Below are 13644 nucleotides of genomic sequence, written 5' to 3' on the forward strand. Positions count from 1 at the left end.
AAGTCGATTTCATATTGTGAACAGAACCTAGAATTAGTTTACGACCCAAAAAATACTTCTCATATAGTTTTTATTCATTTAAAAGTTGGTTTCAGATTGTGAACAGAACTTAGAATTAGTTTAGTGCCCAAAAAATACTTTTCAGATAGTTTTTATTCCTTTAAGAGTAGATTTCAAATTGTGAACCCAACTTAGAATTAGTTTAGTGCCCAAAAAATACTTTTCAGGTAGTTTTTATTCCTTTAAAAGTAGATTTCAGATTGTGAACAGAACCTAGAATTAGTTTAGTACCCAAAAATTACTTTTAGTTAGTTTTTATTCTTTTAAAAGTAGATTTCAGATTTTTAACATAACCTAGAAGTAGTTTAGTACCAATGTAATACTTTCAGCTAGTTTTTATTTCTTTAAAAGTTCTTTTAGATTGTTAACAATATCTAAAGGTGGTTTAGCACACAAAAAGGTCCTTTTTAGAATGTCCTTATATCTTTTTAGATTATCCTTATATCTTTCTAACTTATTATGCTGTCTTTTTGTGAGACTGTACAGGCTGAGCTAGAACAATTGGAGACAGAAGTTGAAGATGCTATGCAGCATTTAGCATTTATAGAGAATATGGTGTTGCAGTTTAAGCAAGGTAAGAAGCTATGTTTGGTACCCACACCCTATGAAGCATCGAAAGATGAAGAGGCCACAATCAAGGTGGCATGCAACTATGCTGGGTGTGGAGATCCATTGGCTACTGCAAATGTAATTGGTATATATATGCTAGCCTACAAACACAAATATCACCCTTAATGCTTTGCAAGTGTGATTGCCTCGAGTATGTTTTGTGTGGGTCTTGGTTACAATGAGACCATCTCAGATAATGCACGATCGTTGCTTCTTGGGGGGCCTCAGATAGTCACTAAGCAAGAGACTATGTAATCTTTCATAATGTTTGAGTATGTTATCTTTGATGATGTTTTATATGTTATTCTACCCTTTGGTATGAATCTTACACATGTACTTGGATTGTGGATGCAGGGGATTTTAGGAGGGGGTCGACATGTGCAGGGTTAGGGAAAGGGGAGAGTTTGGAGATGTCAAATGTAGATGAGGGCTTGGGGAAAGTGATAAGGTCTATAGTTCCATAGGATGGGCTAGATTTGGATGGCATGGCAGATGTGTCAACTAAGCCTGTGTGGTTGATGACCTACATAAAAAGTCACCAGCCGAAGTCATGGAGCAAGCAGCCCAGGAAGTTGTGTATGCAGCAACAATGAAGGTTGTGAAAATTTATGACAATGAGGGCAAAGAAGGGGAGCAGGATGATGCTGATACTGAAGCCTCTCCGGATGTGATGCTGAGCCAATGCAAAGATGAACATAAAAGTAAGCATCTGGCAAACGAATGGAAGAAAGAAAAATACAAATGAAGGTACCTTGTATTTAATTTTTAACCATATTGTAATATCATTATTATTGTTATTGAAAGGCTATCGTGCTTGTAGGAGCCGGCCCTCCAAAGAAGGCAGAGCTAGCACCAGTCGATATGGTGATGAAGACATTGAATTATCCCTTGCGGTGTCAGAGCAACCACAACCAAAGCAATAAAAGTATTGGACCCAATCCCATTGACCCCCCTTCGCACTTACAAAGCTAGCCCCGAGCATGCAAGAAGTTGTAAAGTACTTGCTATATGCACATGTTTGTGTCACTGGCACCTACCAATTTTTGGCCTCTTGTATTTAATACGCATCTATAAGCATTGTTGCCACTATTTGTATTGACTGCCCCTATTTTAATGAAATGCATCCTTTTTTGAAACTCCTTTTCATCTATGCCTCTTTTAATGCGTTGAGTCTCCTTGCGTAAAGTTTTGATGAATTTAGGTTAATGTGTTAATAATCATTTTGTTTATTAGAGGTCCTAAAGGCTCATGTGGCAATATAGAGGGTTGAGGAGATTGAGATTGACAGAGTGCCGCCGCACAGTATCAGACTCCGTCAAAGTTCATAGATATAGAGGATCTAGATCGAGTCGTGTTGGTTGTTGACTTGCAAAAGGGGTTCGTTTTGGAGACATGCCATTTGAAATGTAGTCTACATTACTTCTCAAGTAGTTTTAAGTGCTTGAAAATATGAGCTTACTTTACAGGTAGTTTTAAGTTATTGCAAATTTGTGCTTACTACTTTATAGGTAGTTTGCAATAATATGAAATGAAGTGGAGTATTTCTCTATAAGTAGTTTTTTGTACTTCAAAAGTAGTCTATGGTACCAAATATTTTACAGGTGGTTCTCAAGTAGTTTTTATTACTTGAAAATATATTCTTACTACTTTACAGTACTGGTGGTTCTCAAGTAGTTTACAGTACTTTAGAAGTAGTTTACAGTATTGGAAAATGTGAGCTTACAACTTGATAGGTAGTTTGCTATAATCTGAATATAGGTGGTTTACATGTAGATTATAGTACTTGAAAAGATGAGTTTACTACTTTGCAGCAGGTAGTTTTCAAAGATATGAAATTAGGCTATGTTCTGTTCACAAATGATATACATATATGATTAGAAGATTATGGTCCTAATAAGATTGTTTGAAGTACTTAAAAATTAGTTCATGGTACTGAAATAGTAGCTACAATATGGAAAAAGTAGTTTACGTGCATGCCTCGATGAATATATAAGTGTAGGTGGGTTGCCAATTAGTCCTCCTATATAAATCTAAAATTAGAGAAAATGGGGCGAATGTTTTTAAAACATGCCCTAAAATGTCCAAAATTGGGCGAATATTTTCTAAAACCCTTCAAAATGGCCAAAATTTGGGCGAACGTTTTAAGATGCCAAGCGAATTGTTTTGCAAAAATAAAAACCCTAAAAAATAGCCAATTGGTGAAGATTAGCCTCTATTTTTCTCCTTTTTGCTACTTAGCGAATAAGTACATGCACTACTTACTTGGGAATATCTTTGAATTTCATGTTGATCATCATACCTTATTGTATATGAGCAGCAAGCCAAACTTGACATGGCAATTAGCTAGATGGATGTTGCTCTCCTCCAATAATTCAATTTCACCATCCACCATACTCGAGACAATGAGCATGTTGTGGCCGACTTCCTCAGTCGGATTGAATCCAGAGAAGAACGAGAAAGAGTGAATGATCAACTACTACCACGGATGCACCATGAGGTATTCCTTTAGAAGCAAGGCTAATTGAATCCCTAGGTGTTGTGCAAGTACGCCTACTGAAAGAGCAAAAGGTAAAGTATTAATGCGGACACAAAGGATTTTGTTCCATCTTGGTTACTATACATTAGGATCAATCCACTAATACAATCTTGAGATTCTCATATGCTTCTTAGCATTCTTCAGTCTGTTCAAAGAGAACTAATAATCAATACAATGTGTCTACAAATAAGGATGAAGAATTGAAATAATGAATCTATGGTAGTAACACACATGTTCCGATAAACCTTTGCACTCCTTCATTGTGGTGGTAATTCAAGAATTAATTTGATCTCTCTTTCGTTCAGTTGAAGTGCCATTCTTGGAAGAAGTGATTACATTCTCGGTATAAGCTTTTTCCATTGCTCTTGCTTTAGTCCTTTCATGATACAATAGTCCGTAGTAGCTATGATGATACAATGTGCTTGGGCTCCTTTAGAAGCAAGGCTAAGTGGTGAGCGTAACAAAATGTGCCCGTTAGTTGACCGCGTTTCCAGCTAACGGTCCTTGTCATTGCGAACGACAATACCCCCCCCCATTTTTCCACCTCCAAAAAAAAAAAATGTTGGCCACCAATATTGAAGCCCTCTTGCAAAAATGTCCATCGATAATCCTTGAATGTTTCTATTCAGGAATGGTTAGAAACTCATTCTTACGGCCACACCTTTGTGAATTTCTTATATAGCAAATCCGCTATCGCGTGCACCCATTTTCGATGAGGCATTGGGCTCTATCTTCGTTCTAAAGGTCTCAAGGGAATTCGTGTGCTAATTATGTATCGATTTCCACTCTTAAAACTAAATCAAAATTGAATCCCCTGGATAATGTAGTATTGAGCATATTGGCACTCTCTTTAGTTTGTTCGGAAACATTTTATTACAAAGCTTGGAATTAGAAAAGAAATATCAACCAGCTACATCCATCATCCCACGGTCACCTTTTCCGAACTTTAGTGGAGATATGCTAGCAATACTACTTCTACACTACTAATTACTAATTGGATCGAGAGACTAGTAGTAGGCACATATGCTTCGTAAGGACTGGCTGCTCATCTTCTTCTAGATGGTGGGTGGGTGGGTCGGTGGGTGGGAGGGAGGGAGGGAGGGAGGGAGGGAGTCTTTGCAAGCCAAAATAATAATAATAATAAATTACCGTCAGTAGTTGTTGGTGGTGCTGGTGCTGGTGCTGGTGCTGGTGCTGGTGGTGGCCGCCAAGCTTTTGAGGATAGCTTGGCACTCCTTGTCCAAGTAAGGAGTGAGGTCAGCCCCCACACCACCAATGACAACGTGAGTAGCCTCAGACACAAAGAGCTTTCTGGCACGTGCAGTGAGGCTTGGGTGCGGATGGATTGTGCCAATTTTGTGAAGAAGCTGCTTTTGGTTCCCAATAGGAATGCATGCCATGAGCACACACGTGGCCCCGTGCTTACGTGGATCCTTATCATGGCCCAAAAACACCAGAGTAATGTCACAGACTGTGAAGCTGGCCTGGTGTGAAGAGGAGCCGCCTTTAAGCTTGTGGATTCCCGGTGCAGCTATCATCACCCCACCCAGCCATCCACGATGGTCACTTTCAGCGTAATGTGTATGGATAGGTAAATTGTCATCCAAATCAGTGTCATGCCTTAGGTTAATTGAGATAAGGCCCACTTTCAGCTGGTAGCTTTGGTCATCATCAGTTGTTTTGATTAATTTGCCCTTGGCAATCTGCGCTTTCATGACAAGGCTGCCATCCTCTTGCACATTGGTCACCACCGCGGCATAGTCCTTTACCATCACATAGTTATCAGAATAGTACCTTCTAAACTCGGCTCTGCTAGTGTCCGGATCAGCTCTAAGGTCAGGAGCCCAGGATATGCCTGCTACCTCATAGCCTTCATACTCCGCTGCACAGAAATTAAGGAGAAGGTCTGTTACATGCTTTTGCTTAAACAAGAGCTTGGCCAATCCCACCAGTTGGATATCGACTGTCCGATTCGTTTTCAGTTCATAGTCACCTTTGAAGCCAATGAGACCCAGAATCCCCAGCACTCTGTCATCCTCATCCGTGGCATATCTAACCCTGATTTGTTTAACCAGGGTTTCCATGTAAACTCCTCTGCAAGCTCACCGAAAGCTTCATAAAAATCCTCAAAAAGCTTGGGCGGCAGGTCTGAAAGGCCGTGCACACGGACACCCAGGAGGGTGCCCATCATCTCAAAGTAAGCTTTGGCGCCCAAAAAGTAGAGATCAGAAGAGGAAGACCCACCAGCTCTTCTTCTAGAATAATCACCACCTCCTTGAGCAAATCCATAACAACTGAGATCATCATTGCTATCCCAGTCAATCCAGGCTTTATCCTCTGGGTGTGAGCTGGGTTCCTTCTCAATAAACTGTATAATGCGATCCTCAAATTTCTCTACCAGAAAATACAACTTTTCTGGCAACATATACTCTTGCAGGGTCCACACTCTTGAGAACCAACGTGGGAGCTTCTGATCGGACTCCAGCACTTTGAAGCCATTGGTGGATCCAATCCCATGTGGTGCCACATAGCAAGCCCTGCTTAGACTGTAATAACCCCCCATTAGATGCATCTCTAGGGCCATCTCATCAGCATCATACTGATTAATGCATACCGCATCTAACCACACCCTTTCCACCCCATCGGATTGGAGAATAGAGAGGTAGTTTATAACATCCGGGTAGTAGGATTTGTCACTAAATTGGGATTTGCCGATGGTTTGGGCATAGATTAGGCCTTGTGGGTCTGCTTCTTTTGTCCACCCATTGGCTGCGAGGATAGCCTTGCAGTCTTTGACCAATGCTCTGATGGCATCTGTCCACGTGTGTGAGACGATATGGAAGTCCCAGTTGGTAGGGACCACGAAGCAGAACCCAGTCTTGCTCTCCACTGTGGCCTTCACATCCAATAGCCTCTTGGGATAAACATCGTCATGGAGATATATATCCGACTTCTTCACCATGACTTTCTTCTCTCTCCCGCCAAATTATAATGATGCGCGCCGGCCGTGCAGTGCTCCTTCCTGCCCAGAAGAAGAAGAAGAAGAAGAAGAAAGCAGCCGAATTATTATTTCAGTGATTTTCTTAGCCGTTATTTAGCAAAACAATTGTACCTATAAGTTTCCTGCCGCCAATAATGTCATTTACTTCGAGGTGAAACTCTGACCCGACCCACTCACGTAACGACGCCGGCCAATAATGTCAGCTTACACACACACACACACACTCCCTCCTATTTAATTAAATGGCAGCAGACGACCAATGCCAGCTCTCTCTGTCTCTCTCTCTCTCTCTCTCTCTCTCCTCCTAAATGGCAGCAGGCTGTAGTTCTTATCGAGAAGCTTGCACCATAACTGAATCAGACCGTGGTAAACTGCTACATTAGTCCTAATCACGGCCTTTAAAAAGGAAAATAACCTCAACGACTTGCTTATCAATGGGCGGCTTCGAAAAATAAAGATGAAGGCCCAGTGCATGAACTCTTAGCAAACAACTGATAGAGAAGAGAAGAGCTGCAGATAATTTATCTAAAACATTGGCTGCTTATCCTTATCTAACGCGAGCTACTAGTAGACAGAGCAAAGTGAGTACATGAAAAAAAGAAGAAATACGGCGTCATATATCTGAAAGAGGATTAGTGAGGCCTGGTTCTAGTTATTCCGAGACAGGCATGCATGTAGAAGACCACCAATAGCAGCAAAAAGGCTTAAACTCACAAATGAATGAATAGATTCGATAGGATGAGCGATCAGTCATAACACCCAAAAAAAAAGATTCTTGCGAGCGAAGCGCAGGCCATATCAACAATTAGAAGAAGGAGGACAGGGGGTGGTGGGTTTAAACCTGTCTCCAGTGGATGCTGGCACGAAATGAAGCGAGAGAACAAGAAGCGACACTGCTGGGTGGTGAGGCTGTCCGCCCCTTAAAAGCAAAAAATAAATAAATAAATAAAATGTGTGTCTTACCCGTTAATTACATGTGCCACGCGAGGCTTGTGTCTTTACCCATTAAGTACCATGTCACATGTGTACAATAGCCAGCTTCTGTCGTAACCGATAACTTTTCGAAGTTCGAACACTGCTGCGCTGCGCGCACCCTTATCTTCTTAGCTTTCCGCGTGAGGAGTTTCCCTCAATACGAACGTTTTCCAGGCCTGTGTCGTCTGCGTTGTTAAAGCCTGTAATGGAGCTAGCAGTCCTGTAAAGGAGCTGTCGTCCACAGTGCACACACGACTTTTCAATATGGCATGCATGATGGTGTAGTACTTAGAACCAGCACAGTTCAGTGACCGGATTTGACGGCCATCTGCGCCCTCTAACCCATCACATGAAAGCCAAGTTAATACGGAAAATTTCATTTGAAAAGCTAAATGTAAAGATACCCCTCTTCAAAAAAATTTGTTAAAAAATAGCCAAAACGTCAATGGAAGGGCAATTAAAATACATGCCCGTTTCTATCAATTTCTATGGTTATTATTATTAATACATAATAATAAACTATTAGGCCTTCAATAAGTTCAATATTCAAAATTCAAATCCTTGCAAGGCTTGCATTGGTTGTGTTGTTGTTGTTGCACAATTCTATGGCTTGGAATTTTTTTTAATATTATGTCAACTTGGATTTTATGAGTTTAAATCTTGCTCTCCTATTATTATTATTCAAACCCTTGGATTCCTTGCATTGAATTCCCCACACACACACATATATCTTTTAATATTATATATATTATATTAACATGACAATAGGTATTACAAAGAAGAGAGAGAACTATACAAAGATTATATTAAATGACATTCTTCATATCTTCTATGGTTAACTAAATACATGTAAGTCTCAATCTTTTTATGTACAAGAGTAATAAGGATGACATTCTTTCATCTTCAAAATATACAATTGCATTGTATTACTAATTTGGTTTGTTGACTTCAGCTTGCTCTTCCACTTGTCCATGGACTAATCTTCTGTGTTTTGGGCTTCACCAGAAGTATCTGTAGTTACCAGAAGTATCTGTAGTTAGACATTCCATTTTGATGTCATCCTCTCTACTGGCAGATTTGAAGGCCTCCTTTGTATCTTTTACTTTAGATGGGGGTTCTTCTGTTCTAATGTTACGTTGGTCTTTCTCTCATTGGAGGAGAAGGAATTTTCTTTCTAGCCAAAAGGCCCCAAAATGAGTTTCGATTTTAACTAATGGCTTATGTAATAATACATAAGCTTAATGCATGAACGCATAAGCTTATGAATGTATTATGTATTAATCTTATGCTTAATGCATTATTGCATTCAGCTTATGAATGCATTATATGTTAACTTTAATGAATCATACATAAGCTTAATGCATGATTGCATAAAGCTTATGCAATATTGCATGAAGCATAATCTTACTACATTATGAATTAAGCTTAATGCATGAATGCGTAATGCAATAATACATCAGCTTAATGCAGGAATGCATAATGAATTAAGTTTAATGCTTTATGATTAATGCATGAATAAGTACTAGAGGCAAAGAAAACTCAAGAAATAATCCCCAGCACTTGAAGGTGCAAAAATAACAAAGATTCAAGGGGCCTACCTCTTATGCTTTTTAGAAGCTTGTACGTGGTTGATCTTCTTTGGAGAAGATTGCCTTAACCTAGCCAACTCATGCCTTGACCTAGCCACAAAAAGAAAAAGATAAGTAAAGTCTTTATCTATAAATAACTACTAATACAAGTTAAGTATATAAGAGAGCATACAAGCATACAAGAGAATAAGTATACAAGAGAGCATACAAGTATACAAGGGGGCATACAAGCATACAAGAGAATAAGAAATTTATTTGAGGTAAGTGTCAAACCCTAGCAATTACACTACAAGAGGTTGAGGACATACCGACGCCAAAATACCGACGCAAATGTCGAACGTCGGTATGTCCGTCGTCATGTTGGAGGAGACAAGTATGGCGGGGTTTTTTTAAATTTTCATTTCCTGTCGCGTATACCGACGCCTATACCGACGCTTATTCCGACGCCGATACCGACGCATATTCCGTAGCATATACCGACGAATATTCCGACACATATTCCGTCGCATATACCGACGCTCGTAAGTTTTTCACAAGCCGAGAGCCTATTTTCTGGTTTTTCGCAGAAATCAAGCGGAAGAGGTAATTTCTCTCCCTCTTCTCTTTCCCTCTCTCTCCTCTTTTTTCCTCTCTCCTCTTTTCTCCTTCATTCTTCTTTTCTCCTCTTCTCCTTCTCCTAACATGTTATTGCAATTGCTTTTAGTTTTTAATTGAAAAATTAAGACATTTAGGGTTTTGTGTTTTTTTTGGCTCTCTATGCATGTTGAGATCTAGAGCTCTCTATGTATGCATAGATCTCCTAATGCATGCATAGAGATTTTAGGGTTTTGTATTAGTTCTTTTTTTTGTGTTTAATTTACTAATTAGTTTGTTTAATATTTTGTTTTGCAGCTCTTTCACCTCACCAATCTTTCACCAATCCTCGAGCTCTCCTTCAGCTTTGCGAAAAAGAGGTAGATCCTCTTTTGATTTTTCTTGTTTATGCTATTTCATATGAATTTTTGCATCCTTGTTTTATGGTTTAGGGTTAGTTTTGGGTTCTTGTAAGCTTACAACACATACGATTAATTTAATATCTATGCATAAAACCTATAATAAGCTTGCAATCTTTATTATCCATGTACGTAAAACAAGATCATGTTTATTACACCATTGGGTGATGGGATTAAGGGTTAGCATAGTGTATAAGGCATATAGCATAGAGCTTATGCATAGAGCTTATGCATAAGTCTTGCATAGAGCGTATGCAAGAGACTTATGCATAGAGGGTATGCATAAGACTTATGCATATGACTTATGCATAGAGTTTATGCATATGGCTTATGCATAGAGCGTACGCATAAGACTTATGCATATGGCTTATGCATAGAGCTTATGCATAAGGCTTATGCATAGAGCGTGTGCATAAGGCTTATGCATAGAGCGTAATTGCATAGAGCGTGTGCATAAGGCTTATGTTTAAGGGATTAAGGGTTAGCATAATAGTGCATAAGGCATATAGCATAGAGCTTATGCATAGAGCTTATGCATAAGTCTTGCATAGAGCGTATGCATAAGACTTATGCATAGAGCGTATGCATAAGACTTATGCATATGACTTATGCATATGGCTTATGCATAGAGCGTACGCAGGTAGACTTATGCATATGGCTTATGCATAGAGCTTATGCATAAGGCTTATGCATAGAGCGTGTGCATAAGGCTTATGCATAGAGCTTATGTATAAGGCTTATGCATAGAGCGTGTGCATAAGGCTTATGCATAGAGCGTGTGCGTAAGGCTTATGTGAAAGGGATTAAGGGTTAGCATAATAGTGCATAAGGCATATAGCATAGAGCTTATGCATAGAGATTATGCATAAGTCTTGCATAGAGCGTATGCATAAGACTTATGCATAGAGCGTATGCATAAGGCTTATGCATATGACTTATGCATATGGCTTATGCATAGAGCGTACGCAGGTAGACTTATGCATATGGCTTATATGAAAGGGATTGTTAAAATGCAATTGCAAATGCCTTGATTGTGGTTAACAAATGCTTATGCAAATGCCATGGTGAGGGCATTGTGAATTGTTAATTTCCAATGGAGCTTTGGGATGATGGATTGAGGCATGAGTCCATGCTTTATTGCTGAGTTCTAAATTGTAAAAGGGCATGAGTCATGCTCAATGCTTGTAAGCCAACAAACTTGTTCTATCATTTGATATTATCCACATCATTTTGTACCTACACTCACCATTGCAACCACTTCAAGTTTCTATAGAATCTAGCAATGTGTAAGGGTACCTTGGCATTGGTTGGAGAGGCCAAGGGGAGAATGGCTTGAACTCTTTGTGCCGTGATTGCTTGGTAAAGCGGTACGAAGGGGGATTAGGTACACCGGTGTGAAGAAATGGCCTCAACCTTCACCTTGGAGGAAAACTCGGTGAAGGGGTGAGAAGAGCTTGGCCGGGAGATCGGCAAGCTTCAACGCGCGTCCTCAACAATCCTCACCATCGACTTTGTGGATGCATTTGGGCAATGGGGCCCCTTTTCTGTCATATTGTGTGGATATTGCAAATGCATATGATCTTTCATGACATTGTGGGATGCAAAGAGTATTGCGTACAAGTTTTAAGAAGTTGCATTTTCAATTGAGATTTGGTTTCAATTACAAAGGAGACTCTGGCGGAATTTACAAAACCGTAATTCAATCCTTATTATGCAAGCTTATACTTATAATATGCATTTAGATTATTGCATAAGGTCTTTATATATAAACAGCTATTTATGAATAGAGATAGCTTCTCTCTCCATCCTTGTGCAAATTCTATTTACTTTTGTATGGAGAGGAGATAAGCTGATTTGTGTTTAACGAGCTGCATATACATGTTATCCTGCTAGATGGAGCCTCTCAATCTTGAAGAGAGAATAGCGTGTCCATGCATGCGATGTAAGTACCAAATCTTTCGAAAACGAAGGATTTGCAACGAGCATGTTCATGATGCTGGAATATTTCCAATGGAGCGCTTGCAAAATTTACGGTTTCAATCGTACAACCAAGCAAGTGTGCAGCCGCATCTTGATAACATTGCGCCTGTGAATTCTCGTCCCCAACAAAGGATGAGGATATCGCAGGAGGGAGTGACAGAGGGAGCTCAATTAACAGCACCCGAGGGAATGGAAGAAGGTCCAATGGAAGAAATGTTGGATGCCTTCATTGAGCAACAAGAAGCTCTCTTCGAGGAGCATGAACATGAAGATCATCAACCACGACATTCTCAACGGTCAAATTATGAACCAGAGGAAGAGGCCATGCGTAAACTTGCACGCCTTCCATTATACAATGGTGCCAACATATCTGTATTGCGTGCATCTCTTACGATGCTAAATTTGCAGTCAGTTTTTGGATGGTCTAATACAAGTGTCACTGAACTATTCAAGTAAGGTCTTTTTTTGGAGATTACACGTACTGTTGAAATGTTAAATTATCAACTTGTACTTGAGAAAATCTTAATAGTAACGATCAGATATTGCCATACTTGCAGGCTTTTGAAAGATCAAATATTGCCCCCTGGCAACGAGATGCCTCCATCTCGTGCAGATGCGAAGAAGTTATTGAAATCCATAGGCATGGATTACAATAATATTCATGCTTGTCGCAATGATTGTTGCCTCTTCCGCCATGAATATGAGCATTTGCAAGAATGTCCCCATTGTGGCTCTAACAGATATAGAGAAGATGTTCAGGGGGAAGCTGTCCCGGTAAAGGTTCTCAGGCACTTTCCAATCATTCCAAGGATAAAAAGCATGTTCAGGTGCAAATCAATAGCAAGCTTGATGACATGGCATGCCACAACTCGATCCACAGATGAAGTGATGCGTGTGCCTGCAGACTCACCCGCATGGAGACACATTGAAGAGAAATGGCCGGCTTTTAAGGAAGAACCTAGAAACCTCCGTCTTGGCCTAGCAATGGATGGTGTTAACCCTTTTGGTTTAAGGAGCTCTTCATGGAGCACATGGCCTGTTTGCCTTGTGAATTATAATCTTCCGCCATGGTTAGCAATAAAGAAAGGTCATCTGTTGCTCTCATTAATAGTTCCAGGAAAGTACAAGGTGAAGAACATGGATGTATATTTGGCACCACTTATTGATGAGTTACGCACCTTGTGGAACGGAATTGAAGTGAAGGACATGTCAAAGCCCCACAACGGCCAAAGAGGTACAACTGTGCAAGGTATTCTCATGTGGACAATGCATGATTGGCCTGGCTATGGAGAATGCTCAGGTTTGGCTATATCGGGTTACAATGCATGTCCTGTATGTGGTCCTCGACTTGATTCAAGATACTCAAAAGCATTACGAAAGAATGTCTACCAAGGACATGTTAGGTATCTGCCAGAAAATCATGAATTGCGGGATGGTAATCTAGGAAGACCTCCTCCAAGTACATTGAAGGCAAGCGATTGGAAGATCAAATGGGAGGAATGTGGCAACTTGGCATGTCCTGGGATGAAGAGGCTCTCTATCTTTCACCAACTCCCCTATTGGGGTGATCTCCTTATAAACCATTTGCTTGACCCGATGCATATTTTCAAGAATGTAGCTGACATTCTGTGGAAGACCATGACAGGAAAAAAGGATACTAAAGGCCAAAGGGATGACTTGGAAGAGATTGGTTGTATGCAAGAGTTGTGGGCTCGCACTAGACCCAATGAAAAGGTGCTACTTCCAAGAGCCCCATGGGTTTTTAGCAAGATGGAGGAACAACAAGTCAAGAGGACAATTTCAGAGTTTCGGACTCCGACAGGTTGTATGCATTGCTTGAAAAGTGCATTTACAAAGGATGATGATCTTAGTGGTCTCAAGAGTCATGATTGGCACAAGTTT

General features: G+C 40.1%; 1 pseudogene; it reads right to left on the reverse strand.

The window, feature by feature from the left end:
* Positions 1–4059: 4059 nt before the first annotated feature.
* On the reverse strand, positions 4060–7103 carry LOC147637964 (uncharacterized; annotated as a pseudogene).
* Positions 7104–13644: the final 6541 nt, after the last annotated feature.

This window comes from Cibotium barometz, chromosome 5 (genome assembly GCF_041138505.1).
Source record: "Cibotium barometz isolate CiBa-2024 chromosome 5, ASM4113850v1, whole genome shotgun sequence".
NCBI classification, from domain to species: Eukaryota; Viridiplantae; Streptophyta; class Polypodiopsida; order Cyatheales; family Cibotiaceae; genus Cibotium; species Cibotium barometz.